This window comes from Tympanuchus pallidicinctus, unplaced genomic scaffold (assembly GCF_026119805.1).
Source record: "Tympanuchus pallidicinctus isolate F22 unplaced genomic scaffold, pur_lepc_1.0 scaffold3, whole genome shotgun sequence".
Lineage (NCBI taxonomy): Eukaryota > Metazoa > Chordata > Aves > Galliformes > Phasianidae > Tympanuchus > Tympanuchus pallidicinctus.
This window is the reverse complement of record NW_026294747.1, coordinates 39,267,186-39,280,459: the sequence shown is the minus strand read 5'-3', so window position 1 is coordinate 39,280,459 and position 13,274 is coordinate 39,267,186. Positions and strand designations below refer to the sequence as shown.

General features: G+C 40.8%; 2 protein-coding genes across 15 annotated transcripts in view; one reads left to right on the top strand and one right to left on the bottom strand.

Annotated features, from left to right (window-relative positions):
* NRXN3 (neurexin 3) overlaps window positions 1-13,274 on the bottom strand; it is a 943,812-nt gene that overhangs the window by 400,369 nt on the left and 530,169 nt on the right. The window lies entirely within an intron of this gene.
* The window catches only part of LOC128085719 (uncharacterized), a 56,213-nt gene continuing 55,877 nt past the window's right edge, over window positions 12,939-13,274 (top strand). Inside the window, exon 1 of the mRNA XM_052693496.1 lies at window positions 12,939-13,256. The gene's annotated coding sequence lies outside the window, so the exon portion shown is untranslated. The remainder of the gene's footprint in view (window positions 13,257-13,274) is intronic.

The following is a 13,274-nucleotide window of genomic DNA, read 5'->3' as shown; positions in this document are numbered from 1 at the left end:
ACCAGAACCCTGGATTTAACGTATCTACAATTGTGAAAACTGACAGAAGATCTTTACAAACACCAACAGCCAGGAAATAGGCCTATGCTTTACCCCAAAAGGGCACTGGAATCAGTACCACATTGAAGGGCAAAAGACCTTTTACTGAAGTCACTTGAAGTCAGGTGACTGACTGTGACTTTACTGAAGTCAGGAAGTTTACCATTACTTCCTGAAAACAAAACAAAAAAGAAAACTGTTTGGTTGATTTGGGTTTGGGGTTTTTTTTTGATCTCTTCTCCTCAAGCCCTGAATAACTCTATGCAAAATCTGATAAGGTCACAGCACAAGACAGTGAAGCTGCAAGAAGTCAACTGATTTCTTCTGTAGACAACTGTCCTGATTTTTCTGCACATGTATCACAGCAATTTATGATACAACAAAAACCCACAGACCACTTGAAAAGGTAACTACAAACATAAAAAAAAATAACATGATGGGTTCTTTTCCTCTCAGCAGAAACTTTGCAAATTAAGTTCCTAGTCGGATTGGTTTTTTCCACTTAGAAATTCACCCACTCTAACAGCACGCAAGATTGCTTACTTTTAAAATGCAAATGTTCAAAAAAACACATAGCAGAAAAAAGGATTATTATTTCTGTTCTCTGTTCTTCCCAATGAAATAATTTGCATGTATGCCACATGCAGAAGCAATCCCTGAGAAGCTACAAACTAGGATCTCAGGAGACATGGGAGAAGAACTAGAGATGACAGTATTTTCTGACAACTATTACAGTTATTGTTCACTTTTTTTTTTAGTGAATAGCATCAATACTGAAGAAACATGAAAGCTTTTTTTTTTTTTTTTTTTTTTTTTTTTTTAACTGCAAAGCACAAAATAAATAACTGCATTAGTTAAATCCATTCTCACATCTTGAGAGGTTATTTATTTTCTCTGAGGGCTGATAAAAGTTCCCTATGACATGCTTTCTAATTTTAAAATCGCTCTCACTTCTCAGTTCTGAAAAAGCTGATGTCAGGGAGTGAGTGGGTGGGTCTGTTTTAAGTGTGATTCACACGTTAGATTCTCCTGTCAGCTCATGCATATTCAGAAGTGCCATCCACAGGCCACGTGGCTCATAGGGAGTCCAAGCAGGAATGGGTCATTTTGAAAGAGCTAATTAAGATAGGGAGAAGAGGAAAGTTGTTGCACCATCTTTGTGTGTTATGTGTCAGGCATGCAAATGATATGGGCCATATCTATGCTGCAGTAGAATATTTCCCACTTGCAAATGGGTTCTTCCTGTCCTCAGCCCTGTCTCTCCCCACTAGTGTATGCCTCTCAGTAATGCAGAAATAAAGCCAATTATTTCAAGGCCTTTCCCACAAATAGAACACTGTTTACAAATATGCCTGGGACTGCAGCACAGAACTATATCCCTAGCCAAGGCTGGTTTGCAGTACAAGGGTGTAAGTTCTGTACTTATGAGTCAACCTGAAATAACATGATGTCTTGCTAATACGCCATCTCCTCTGTACACATTTTTACATACTGTGTGTTTTTAAGGTGGGTCTGAACGGTGCATCTCTTTGCCAGGATAAAAGAAAAAACCCTTCCTGAGACCTTAGTTATATTACAGGGAATAGGAAATTTTGAGATATCTGAGATGAGATTCAAGTGAATGATGATATCAGTTGCCTCTAATTTGAGGCAACTAAACTCTCAAAACAAGTTGGCCTGGTTCTCAGATCATCAGAGTACCTAGCAAAATTACATCTTTGTTTCTCCAAAGTCCTTTGCAAGGCAGAAGTGTTTTGTCTCTTTCCTGGATGAGGAAAAAGATGCTATGGAATAATCAGATGGAAAACCTGTGACATCACCACAGGAGAAAAGACAAGATTCACACGTGACAGCCACACAAGAATCTGTGTAACGGCTGCTGGACACAGATATTTTCTGAAGTACTCTCTGGCTCTTTTATTCCCTAGCATAACCCACAATTGACAGCCTAATCACAAAGTCTCTGCAAATCCTGCCTTAGCCTAGGCAGCTGGCAAAGTGCACTATACATCCCTTGGTTTTCAGAAGTTAGCAAGCACAGCTGAGGTGGGGGAGGTAGGAAGGAGGCTGGGTGGTAGGGAGGGAATGTATATGATACAGACACACACAACACTGTAATTAAGGGTAATTTCTGAAGCATTTACCTGTATTTCAGTGTCTAACAACTTTTCACTTGTGAATGCTGCAAACGCCTCAGCTCTACAGATTGATCTTGTTTTCATGATGCTGGGATGGGAGGAGCAGAAAAATGAGTTGTTCTCAGAATTAATTACCTCCTCTGATTTGAGCAACATGTTCAACCAGAATCCAGACAGTTTAACTCTTACTCAAAAGGATTTAAGTGCATACATTGAAACGGAACTGAAATGGAGCCATGCCTGGTGTGTACACACATAGAGCTATTGCAGAGGCTCCCCTGCCTGCAGAGCATAACCAAGAAGCAATGTCATCATGTGGAAAACTCAGCAGTTTTGAAGGACTACATTGATTTCACCTAATGCAATATCTAGATAGCAAAGAAGGTACCATAAACCTCTCTTTTGCTTAGTCACCACACTAAAAATCACTCCATGACCTCCACCTCTCCCGCTGTACTTCTAATCATCCCCATCCCTTTTGCTACAAAGTAATATGATTGGACTGAAAATGGATCTGGAAGGGCTCAAGCTATATTCCCAATTCTAAAACTATGCTAACTCAGGGTACGTTATATCACTTCTTTTCATGCCTGTTCCTGCTTCTGAAGGCAGTAGCAATATCTTTCACTGTTGTTGAGAGCTGGAATTCAAAGGCACAATCTGAATAACGAGTACCTTGGAGAAGTTCAGAATTAAAAACTTGTCAGGAAAGCAGTACTGTAATAAAATTCTAAAGATCTGGTCAAACAAGCTGTACTAGCTTCACTTTTCTATTTCCTTATTTTTTAAATTAGCTTAACAACTGTGCCCCAGGTCCTAACCCATGGTGTCAGTCTCAGTCATGTCAAGATATGTAGGTTGCTCTGAAAGTAATGCCTCCTATTTATTTCTATGGAAATTACAAAACACAGAGAGGGCATCATAATGCTTAATAGAACAAATGCTCGAGTATAAAACACTTTTTAAAAAATTGATTTACAAAGCTGAAACGCTTGCAACTCACTCATCTATGCATCTTAATACAGTCCAATATTTTTTCCTGTTCATTTTCTTTCTTGTTTTCACTGTGGAAAATGAAGATTTTTCTTGAAACAGCCATAGCGTGGCCACTGCAGCATGGTAATACCTGCTTTGTGCCAGGGCAGCACACAGATGTCATTCAGACATATATGCTTTTTTTTTAAAAAAAAAAACTTTACATATATATATATTTTTATTTGGATTTTCATTCCTCTCTTCCCCCCCCCCCCTTTTTTCTTTTTCAAAGCAGTAACAACAGTACATAGCTTCACTAAAAGTCATGTAGCTCACACATACTTTATGAAAACAAAACATAAAGTAATGAGAAGACTAAGGACATTTATGACTCCCACCTCTTTTACTCAGAAGTATCAAAATCTTTCTGCAGCACTGCAGCTAATCTTCCATTGTCAGCAGAGGTACCACAATCAGCTGAGAAAACACAAACAGGTTCTGCTGAACTACACAGTAGAAGCAATTAATTCTGGGTTACCGTGTCTGCTTCTGAGGAACAGCTCAGCTGTGGCTGATATCTGAATATCAGAGCATCTGGAAGATTCTCCAGCTCTTCTCACTCACAGGCAACCCTGTGTACGTTCCCCCCCCCCAATTCATGACATGATGCTGTCCCGTTGGGACACAGGGTTATAAGTACTCCCACAGCTTTGTCTCAACCCCACAGCATTCCCAGCAGTAAGCGAACAGCTGTGGCAATGGGCAGAGCAGCAGACAGGCATATGATACCTGATGGTGTGTATGCCAGTGAATTGTCAGCAAAGAGACTCTACTGTAAGGAGGATGCAACATTCAGGGTGGCCTCTTTCCTACTGAGCTAAATAAAGCAATGACATCAGCTTTTGACACACCTTGAATTAAAGTGTACAAGAAAGAAAGGATAAGAGGGAAAGGAAGAAGCATTAGCACTTTGCATTCACCTTTACTTTCATGAATTGACTTCACCGTTATGAACACAGTATCGTAAGCAGTCCTTCACTGAAAAATATTAGTGGCTGGAAAAATCCTTCCAGAGACTCTTTGGCAGTGCAAACCAGGTCCAGCAGAGCACACCTGTTATAGTGCTGCACCACTGCTTCACATTAAAGGCTTGAAGCACACACAAGACATCTTTAACAGCTTCTGTCATAAACTAAAAACATAATTGACTCTAACTAATCATAAGCATTTAATAAACGTGTGATATCTTCAGATTTGGAAACAAGAGGAACAGTTGCACCTCTCCAAGCTCAAGCACAGTACTATGTTACTTGGGATAACAAAGCAGGGAGGAACAGAAATTCACATTGTGTTTATAAGAACTAGCAGCCCTCTTCAGAAGGTGATTCAGGATGCGAGTGACATCAGTGCTCTGAAACTCTCTAAAGGATCACATTTCTCTCCATAGACTGCACCGAGTCAAGGCATTCCTGCACTGTGCTTCAGTTACTCAAAACTGAGCTGCATGAACACCCTCCAAAAGGCCCATGGATCAATCTTAGGCCCTGTGAGCATATAGAGTGACAGTATATAAAAAAAAAAAAAAGTAAAAAGTACTCATTCTTCTCTGACTGATGGTTAATACCAGTCTCCAAGTCAGCACTTGCCCTCCTTTGCAGCCTTCTCACTTCTTACAGGGATACTCATATAGGAGCCTCATAAACACACCAAATGTCTCCTCACTGGAAAGAGGCCACTGTCTCCAAGATGCTGATTCTGCTCCACTGACTCGTCTGGCCCTGCAGAGAACTCTTACAAAGCAGCCCTTTGAGAACAGACATCTTACATAAAACCCCAGAGACAAACGAGCAGTGAATGCAAAGGCAGCAGCTGCTGGGATGGCTGGGTGTCTCTGATATCACAATGAGTATTGCAGCCTCTTGCTGCTCTCTGTTTGGAACTGAAACGACCATTTGTAAATCATTTTTAATTGTCATGTTAAAGAGCAGAGAGTGCAGCAATCAGAGTGCTCCTGGTGCCGGAGGCCTGACATGGCCATCAGGCACGGATCAGCAGTCAGGAAAATGGAGGAGAGCTGCAGGCTTACATAACCAGCACAGGCAACTGAGAGGCAAAGGAGAGCGAGCACAAGCCCCTTCCTCATTTCCTTTTGGAGTGTGTTTTTGTGAATCTCAATGGCAATGAGGTTCTTATGCCATATATTAAGTTGGTCCATGCAAAGACATCACTCAAAATCACTGGGAGATTTTTCACAGCGAAATGCCTACTTTATCTGTAAATTCTCTTTTTTAAGCAACAGAAAATGGAATATTCAGTTCTTAATAGTTCACCTCTACCCTGACTAGAATGAAACAGGAGAGAGGTTGCAGCTAAGGTTCAGTGGGCTCTAGCTGGCTATTTGCCTTTATGGCACCCTGTCTTTTCACCAGCTCTTAATTGAAATGGTTCCTTGAAAACCTCACTGAGTGGATCTTCTTTCCAGAAGGCAGAGTTCTCCAGGAAAAACAAAAGCAAAAACAAAAACCCAAGTATAATGGAGAGAGGACCAGTCACTCTGAAAGTATCTTTTCACAAATCCTATAATGCATAGAGGAAGATTAATAAATATAAGCTACATTGACCTAGAAACAGGGTTCAATTGCATCCCATTAATTTGTCTGCCTGTGGATATTTGTGAAACACCAAATGCTGGCTTTGATCCTATAAGTAGAAAAATATCTATGCATAATAGTGTTCACTGACCTTCACAATCTTCTCACAACTATTATTTACTAAAAAATAAACTGAAAAAAAGAATTGAAACATATTTTCAGAGACCAAATACTCTCAGAATCCTTGTTCACTTCTGTCTTGTTTTGCTCTGAGATAGAGTTCATTTTTTCTAGTAGCTAGATTCTACTAGGTGCTGTGTTTTTGATTTAGCATAAGAATAATGTTATTAGCACACTGATGTTTTAATTGTTGCAGAGTACTACTTAGACTAAGTAAAGGATTTTTTTATCTTCTTGTACTGCCCTGCCATTGAAGGGGCGGGGTGTGCATACAGATCTAGCAGGGGGAACAGAACCAGAAGAGCTGACCCAAATCAGAAGAAATATTCCATATCACATGGCATTACATGTGGTCATGTACACATGACACGATTTCCCCTACGACATCCTTGTGTGGTGCTGTCAACATGCCTGAGGGATAGGATGCCATTCAGAGAGACCTATACAGGTTCAGGCAGCGAGTCAAGGAGAGCCAGAAGATTTGACAAAGCCAAGTGCAAGGACTTGCACCTCAGCCACAGCAACCCCTACTAACACTACAAGCTAGACGATGAAAGGATCGAGCACAGCCCTGCTGAAAAGGTCCTGAAGGTACTGTGGAATGGCTACTAAACTAGAAACTAGAAACTAGACATGAGAAAGCAGTGAGCCCTCGCATCCCAGAAAGCCAAGCGTACCTTGGGCTGCATCAAAAGAAACATTTAGAAGGTCAAGGGAGGTGATTCAGCCCCTCTGCTCTGCACTGGTGGGACATTACCGGGGGCACTATGTCCAGTTGTGGAGTCCTCAGTACAGAAGAGACATGCACCTGTTGGAGCACCACAGAAATGATCTAAGGGATGGAAAATCTCCCCTAAAGGGACAGGTTGAAAAAGCTGCATCTATTCAGACTGGAGAAGGCTCCAAATTGGCCTGATAGCAGCCTTTCAGTATCAACAGTGGAATTATAAGATAGAAAGGGTCAGATTCCACAGCAGAGTCTGCTGTGATAGAATAAGGAGAAATTGTTTCAAATTAGAACAGGTGACATTTAGATTGGATATAAGAAAAGAGTTTTTGTGTTTTTTTTTTTAAACTCTAAGGGTAGTGAAGCACTGGAACAGGTTGCCCAGAGATGTGGTGGATGTCCCATCCTTGAAGACATTCAAGGTCAGGCTGGATGGAGCTCAGAGCAACATGATCTAGCTGTGGGTGTCCCTGTTTATTACAGCAGTGTTGGACTAGATGACATTTAAGGGTTCGTTCCAGCTCAAGCAATTCTATGATTCTATGGCATAATGTTGAATAATAAAAGTCAGGGAGCAAACTGCAGGACTTGCTGCAGAATGTGGATTAGTTGGGCATTGATCAGCAGGTGGTGAGGAATTGCATTGTGCATCACTTGTTCTGTACATTCATTTATCATTATTATTATTTTCCCTTCGTTTTCTGCCCTATTAAACTGTCTTTATCTTTTTTTTTAACCTACAAGTTTTACCCTCTTTCTGATTCTCCCCACCCCAATGAGGAAAGTGGGTGAATAGCTGTGTGGTGCTTAGCTCCTGCCAGGTTAAACCACAGCCACCTCTCTGATCACTAGGTTACTGCAAGAGATAACAAAGCACAGGCTGAAAGCAAGGAACCACCCTTCATTCTCCACAGACTACTGTAATAAGAAGTCTTGGGTGCAGCATCTCAGTAGGTGTAATCATTATGCGAAACAGCAGGTAGCAGGAGAAAGGCAGAGAAAAAGGTTCTGCTTCACTGAAGATTCTTATTACTGCTTAAATACCGAAGATTAGATTTTCTTTCATTATAGCTCCCCAGGAGGCCATGGGCCTTGCAGCTCTAGAATGCTTTGTAATCTAACATAAGAGACACCTGTTTGTTTCCAACACATGGATTCACTCAGCAAACATGCTCTGGTTCTCCTGCAAGCAGCAGAAAAAACTATGCTTAGCACAGTCTGAAAGTGGAAGGCAGAAATGGCTAACTGTTGTCCATCCGTCTTCACAAAGTTGCTTGGGTTGCTGCTATCCTATTTATAGGTACATAAAGCTATTTTGGCAATTTGCAGTAAGAAAAATTGGTAACAGTCATAGCCATGTCTACCTCTTCCACAGCGGCACATCCCTGTTGCATCATCTGCTACGCAGAAATTAACATCAAGACAAGTGGATTTCATAATAAGTACACACACCAAATACTAAACATGTATTGAATTTATATATTATGAAAGCAGCAGAGAGGCTCTATAACTTGATTCATTACATTAAAGAACAAGTCCAATGCAAAGCTGATCACTAAAGAATCTGTTTTCTGATATTCTGGCTGAAGCTTACCCAGCCTTGGGAACAGAGTTAATGCACAGCAGCAGTCATCACCAGTTCCTAATGCCTATCCATGATTTCAGTGACCTGGTGAAGGAAGCTTCACTATGTGTAAAGGAAACTCCTTCAGAAATTTTGATCACTTGAATTTATCTTTTTGTCCTTCCTTTCTTTTAGTCCTCAGTTCCATCTGTGCTCTCATATCTAAACAATAAGCAAACTATTTTGGAAGAAAAAGGTTTAACTCTAGTATTCATTCGAGCTTAAAGATATTTTTTTTTTCTTAAGAATTTAACAATATTGTTTGGGGCTTAGTTCATTTCGGTGCCGTGGTACTATGGATCACCTAACTCTCTATGAGTGATAAACCTCAGGGTAGAAATAATAAAGTCACCAGAACTGTTAAGAAAATCTGTCTCAGTGGCAGAGCTTGACACAGCCCACAGAGATAGGTAAGAATGAGAGGCTATAGGAGCTGTGGTTTGTCCCCACACAATTCTACAGAACATTGACACTGAAGTGTACAGGTGACAAGTTAAGTGTTAGCTTTGTGAATTGCTTCACTTCTGATTACATTAGCAGGAATATCTAATTATTCTTAGACTTGAAGCAGCACCTGGGGATAACACCGCCTACTTTCTACCCAACTTTGGCCTGAACATCTTTCTGACAGTATATCAAAATAAGAATAGCAAGAAGTCTTAGACAAGTATGCAGAGAACTCTTGCTGCAAGTCCAATTAACAAATAAAAGAGTTCAACAAACGGACAGCTAGATACAAGGATTTGTCTGTCCCATTACTTCACTGGAGAGAATCTCCTCCAAAATTAAATCAATGACATGGGAAGTTTGTCTGTGCCTTACATGCTCCTGGCCACAGTCCTAACCAGTATCTTCACACAACCTCATCTTCTCTGATAGCTCCTTTTAGGTTGCAAGCCTACAAATCTATCAGTAACAAAGCTGATAACCATAAGCACAGGTAGAGCGTCCACATCTTTAACATTCAATACACCTAACTCTGCCAAAGTCTACAGCTGTGGATGCACTGAGATTATTCAGGTTATCCTGCTTTCAGCACTCTCCACTCAAGGTCTTACAACAAAATAAGGGTGCGCAAACACATTCATCAAACTATTAACTCACTCAACCAATATCTAGGTTGTCTTTTGAACTGCTGAAGAAGCTTCCTTATACTGGTACTGTCCTTTCACCAAGAAGCACGGTATGCAAATGATGAAAATGGTTTTGTTTTCAATATATTCAGTTCTGTGACTGCTACTCTAAGATGAAGATAAAATAAATACAGAGAGTAAAATGCAAAAAAGAGGAGCACAAACAAAAGGATTAATTTCACGAGTGAGAAAAACAAACAAAGGGAGGCTCAAGATGCTCTTCAGCTCAAATGTTTTTAAAATATAGTGAATCTGTTCCTTAAATACCTTGATTTTATTGTAGAAAGTTAGGGATTGCAGGTAGCGAATTTATGCTTCAGGGGAAGAGGGAATGTTACCCCTCCCATTTGCAGCTTTCTTCAGTTCATTAAATGAAAGAAATTGATTTGGCGAAGCTAATTTTGTAATTAAAAAGCTTATCATGACTTTCTCTAATGAGTTAAGCAAACAGACAGTAATTCAGTGACAATATTTACACAGTGCACACTGGGGGATGTCTGTTTAGAAAATTAAATAATAGAAGAAAATGGAAGGAGGAGAGATGGAAAGTAAGCAAAGGAGAATAGGTCAATTCTAGACACAAGTTCATCCCATGATGTTGGTCCTCTGACAACATGTCCCTGTCCCTGTTCCCATTGCCATACAGCAGTAAAAGGAAAAGAAGAATGTAAATGACCTATGCTACCCACCGTATGTAATCAGGCTTTATTCACTCACTGAATTTACTCTCATCTCCAACTGGGACTATAGCCAACTCTCTGTTAAGGACTTCTGGGAACAGCTTTATACACGTGCAAGGCCAAGAGCTGCCTTTCCAGGGTACAGTTCCTCCCTCTAGGGCACCAGAAACCACATGCATGCTGGCTGAGAGCATGGAAGAAAATACCAGCTCTTATGAAGTGAAATGCTTGACTCTACTTGCTTCAAAAACCTTTGCCGTTGCAGTAGAAACAATACTCAGAACAAAAACTATCCCTTTCACTCCTTCAGAAAACTAGTATACATTATGAAGAATCTGTCTTAAGCATGGCTTTGTGTACTGCAGGGTTAAAAAGGAGATGGGAAACCCACCTAATTTCCCTAAGGATCTCTCTTCTCTTGGTCTATAGCATTATGTGGACACCATTCTTGTTCTAGGGTTAATATTCCCTGAGGAGAAACCTTCTCCTGTGCTTCTTTTGCTTTCCACAGTCTGCTCTTCCAGCATCTCCTCCTGCCCTGTGTAGCCACATATGAAATGTCTGGTAGCTTAGGAGCGGAGGGGAAGTGAGCTCTGAAACAGTCCTTTTTAGTTTTCTGAGTTTTGCATGCTTACAAGGCTGCTCCACATATGCTTTAAGCGAGAACAGATACTATAGCCAAAGACAACGGTACAGTCAATAGAAAAAATGAATCCTAAAAAGGGTGAGCAGAAGATCAGTTAAATACGCAGTGGCACAGAGATAGGCAAATGCTACTAAGAAAGAATTATTAGTGAGAGTAAACTCACAAAGACTAGAGAGTAAGAACAGAATCAAAATTTTAGTAGTCAGAGGAAAGGAACCCATGAACTGAAAAAAATTCTCACACGCCAATGCCTAGCTTTACTGGAGAGCAGGAAACAACTCATAGTAATGAACAAAATAAATCCAGAGATTCCAACTCTCCAACTTACAAATTGCCAGAGATAAAGGAAAACATATATGTATATATATATATATCTCAATATAGCAGCTTATCACTTGTATCATCAAAATGTGATGGGGGAGATAACAGTGAGACCTCCGTTCTTTAAGATGTACTCCAAAGTTAGACAACTTTCATTTCTGAACTGAGTTCAACAGGAACCTGGAATGCAGACAATGGGTTGTAATGAATCTGCACCAGTGGTACTCTGACAACAAAAGCTGAATTTCTGTGCTAAGTCCTGGTCTATACCTCCCCTGTTCAAAACACTCTCTCAATGACTAATGCCAGCCAAACCTACTGAGTTAATAGCTGACTTCAGTCATAAAAAGGCATCTGCCACTTGCACAGTTACACAAAAGCCATGAGTCCAATCAAACTACAGACATACTAAATGTACCTGATTTACCCTACAGTAATCAATTTCCCTGTTTCTGCTGCCCTAAGAGGCATCCTTTGCACATCCCACTTTCTCACTGATTTGTGAAAGTATGGAAATCACAAAAAAGCATTGCATTCTGAGACCGCAGAGCAGGCTCTGAAAACATGCAGGAGTTGAACTCTAGGAGCTCCTGGATAGAGGAGCTGGATAGAACCTACTCATACCCCCAGAAGCCCACTCACATAATGATGGCATGTGCCAGAGGATAAAATTTCTGACATGTATTGCACAGGCACAGGGCAAACTGAGAAAGCCAAAATCAGCAGTAATATCTGTGTGCAGCTACAAGAGCCCTCAGCATCTTTGATAATCCATAATCCCTTACCCTGGAAAAAAGACTTTAGTCACTTCTCACATCTTTCTCTGACAGGAGGACATGATCACACAATCATTAATAGCAAAAAGCCCTACTGCCTAACAGTACTAATTTGATGCAGATCAGGCATCAGCCCACAGCTGCACTACTGTTAAATTAGTCAAAGAATATGATAGAGCATTTAGACCATCACTGTACAAGATGCGGGTGAATATACCTGATCCGGAGATATCAGAGATGTGCAAATGGTACAACACAAAGTCTACTGGTACACAAAAAAGTCCTCTCAACAAATCTGCAAGGGCAGAATAAAATTATCGGTGCCACATGGTCCTTTTCTCTGTTTTATCTCAAATGTCCAAAATTTGGATCAAATATGTCACCTAAACTTTTTCATGACAGATGGCAGCAAGAGCTTCTTTAGGTACACAAGCACAGAATGTGCTGAGAGACCCAGCATTGCCCCACTATTGCTATGACTCACTGCCAAACATATCTAGAGATGTAAGGTTTGTGAATTTCTGCACTCCAGACTCAATTCCACAAGCTAGCAAGCACCCCATGGTTTAAAGGAATTTTAGGTGTGCTCAATTCACAACACTGGATAATCATTTGTCAATGAACTAAGTAATTGGTTGCCAATGAGACTTCTCAGCAAATACTTTCTTCTCCTCTCCTTTCTCTTCCCTCACCCATCCTTACAGTGTTTTTGAGTCCAGGAGCAGTCCCTTAATGACAGCAAAGTTAGCCATGACAATTTGCTGACAAGAAAGCAGATGAGCCCAAGAAGTTGCCTAGTTCAAGCCTTCAGGCAGAGCTGTGCCATTTCATTAGCTGGAATGGTAACAAGAAACTCCCAGTGGTGTGCTGCAGTAATATGTAATAAATGCTACCTTTATACGTAACAGAAAAATCCCTGCAGATTATACTGTGCAGTAACAATTCTGCTTTGTAGTTAAGTGAACAGCTTAAGTAGAATTTGGCAGGGCTTTTCCATCTCTTACCTCTGTAACCTAATACTCTCAACAAAAAAGCTACTACTTTTTTTTTTTTTTTTTTTTTTTTTCCATAAACAATTAGTAATTGCTTTGCTTTTGGGAGCCTGTACTGTTGTCAGCAACTGCGAGACTGCAAGACCCCCCCGTGGGTTGTGACGTGTTAGGCCCCCTCCCTGCTCTATGATTGATGTGTGGTGCGTGCCCTTAGGGGCGTAGCCGAAGTACTTAGGCTATATAAGTTAGTGTATACGTGTAATAAACGCCATTTGCTGTTCACCACATTGGTGTCATCTCGGTAATTGGCCAAGCTGCGGTTTCCCAGGAATATGGAACGGGCGCATACGGCAACAAGTGGTGACCCTGACCGACGTGATTCCTGGGAGTGAATCAGCTGTCTGCCAACGGAGCAGGAGTCCATTGAGGAGCGGGTAAATTCAAATCCGCGG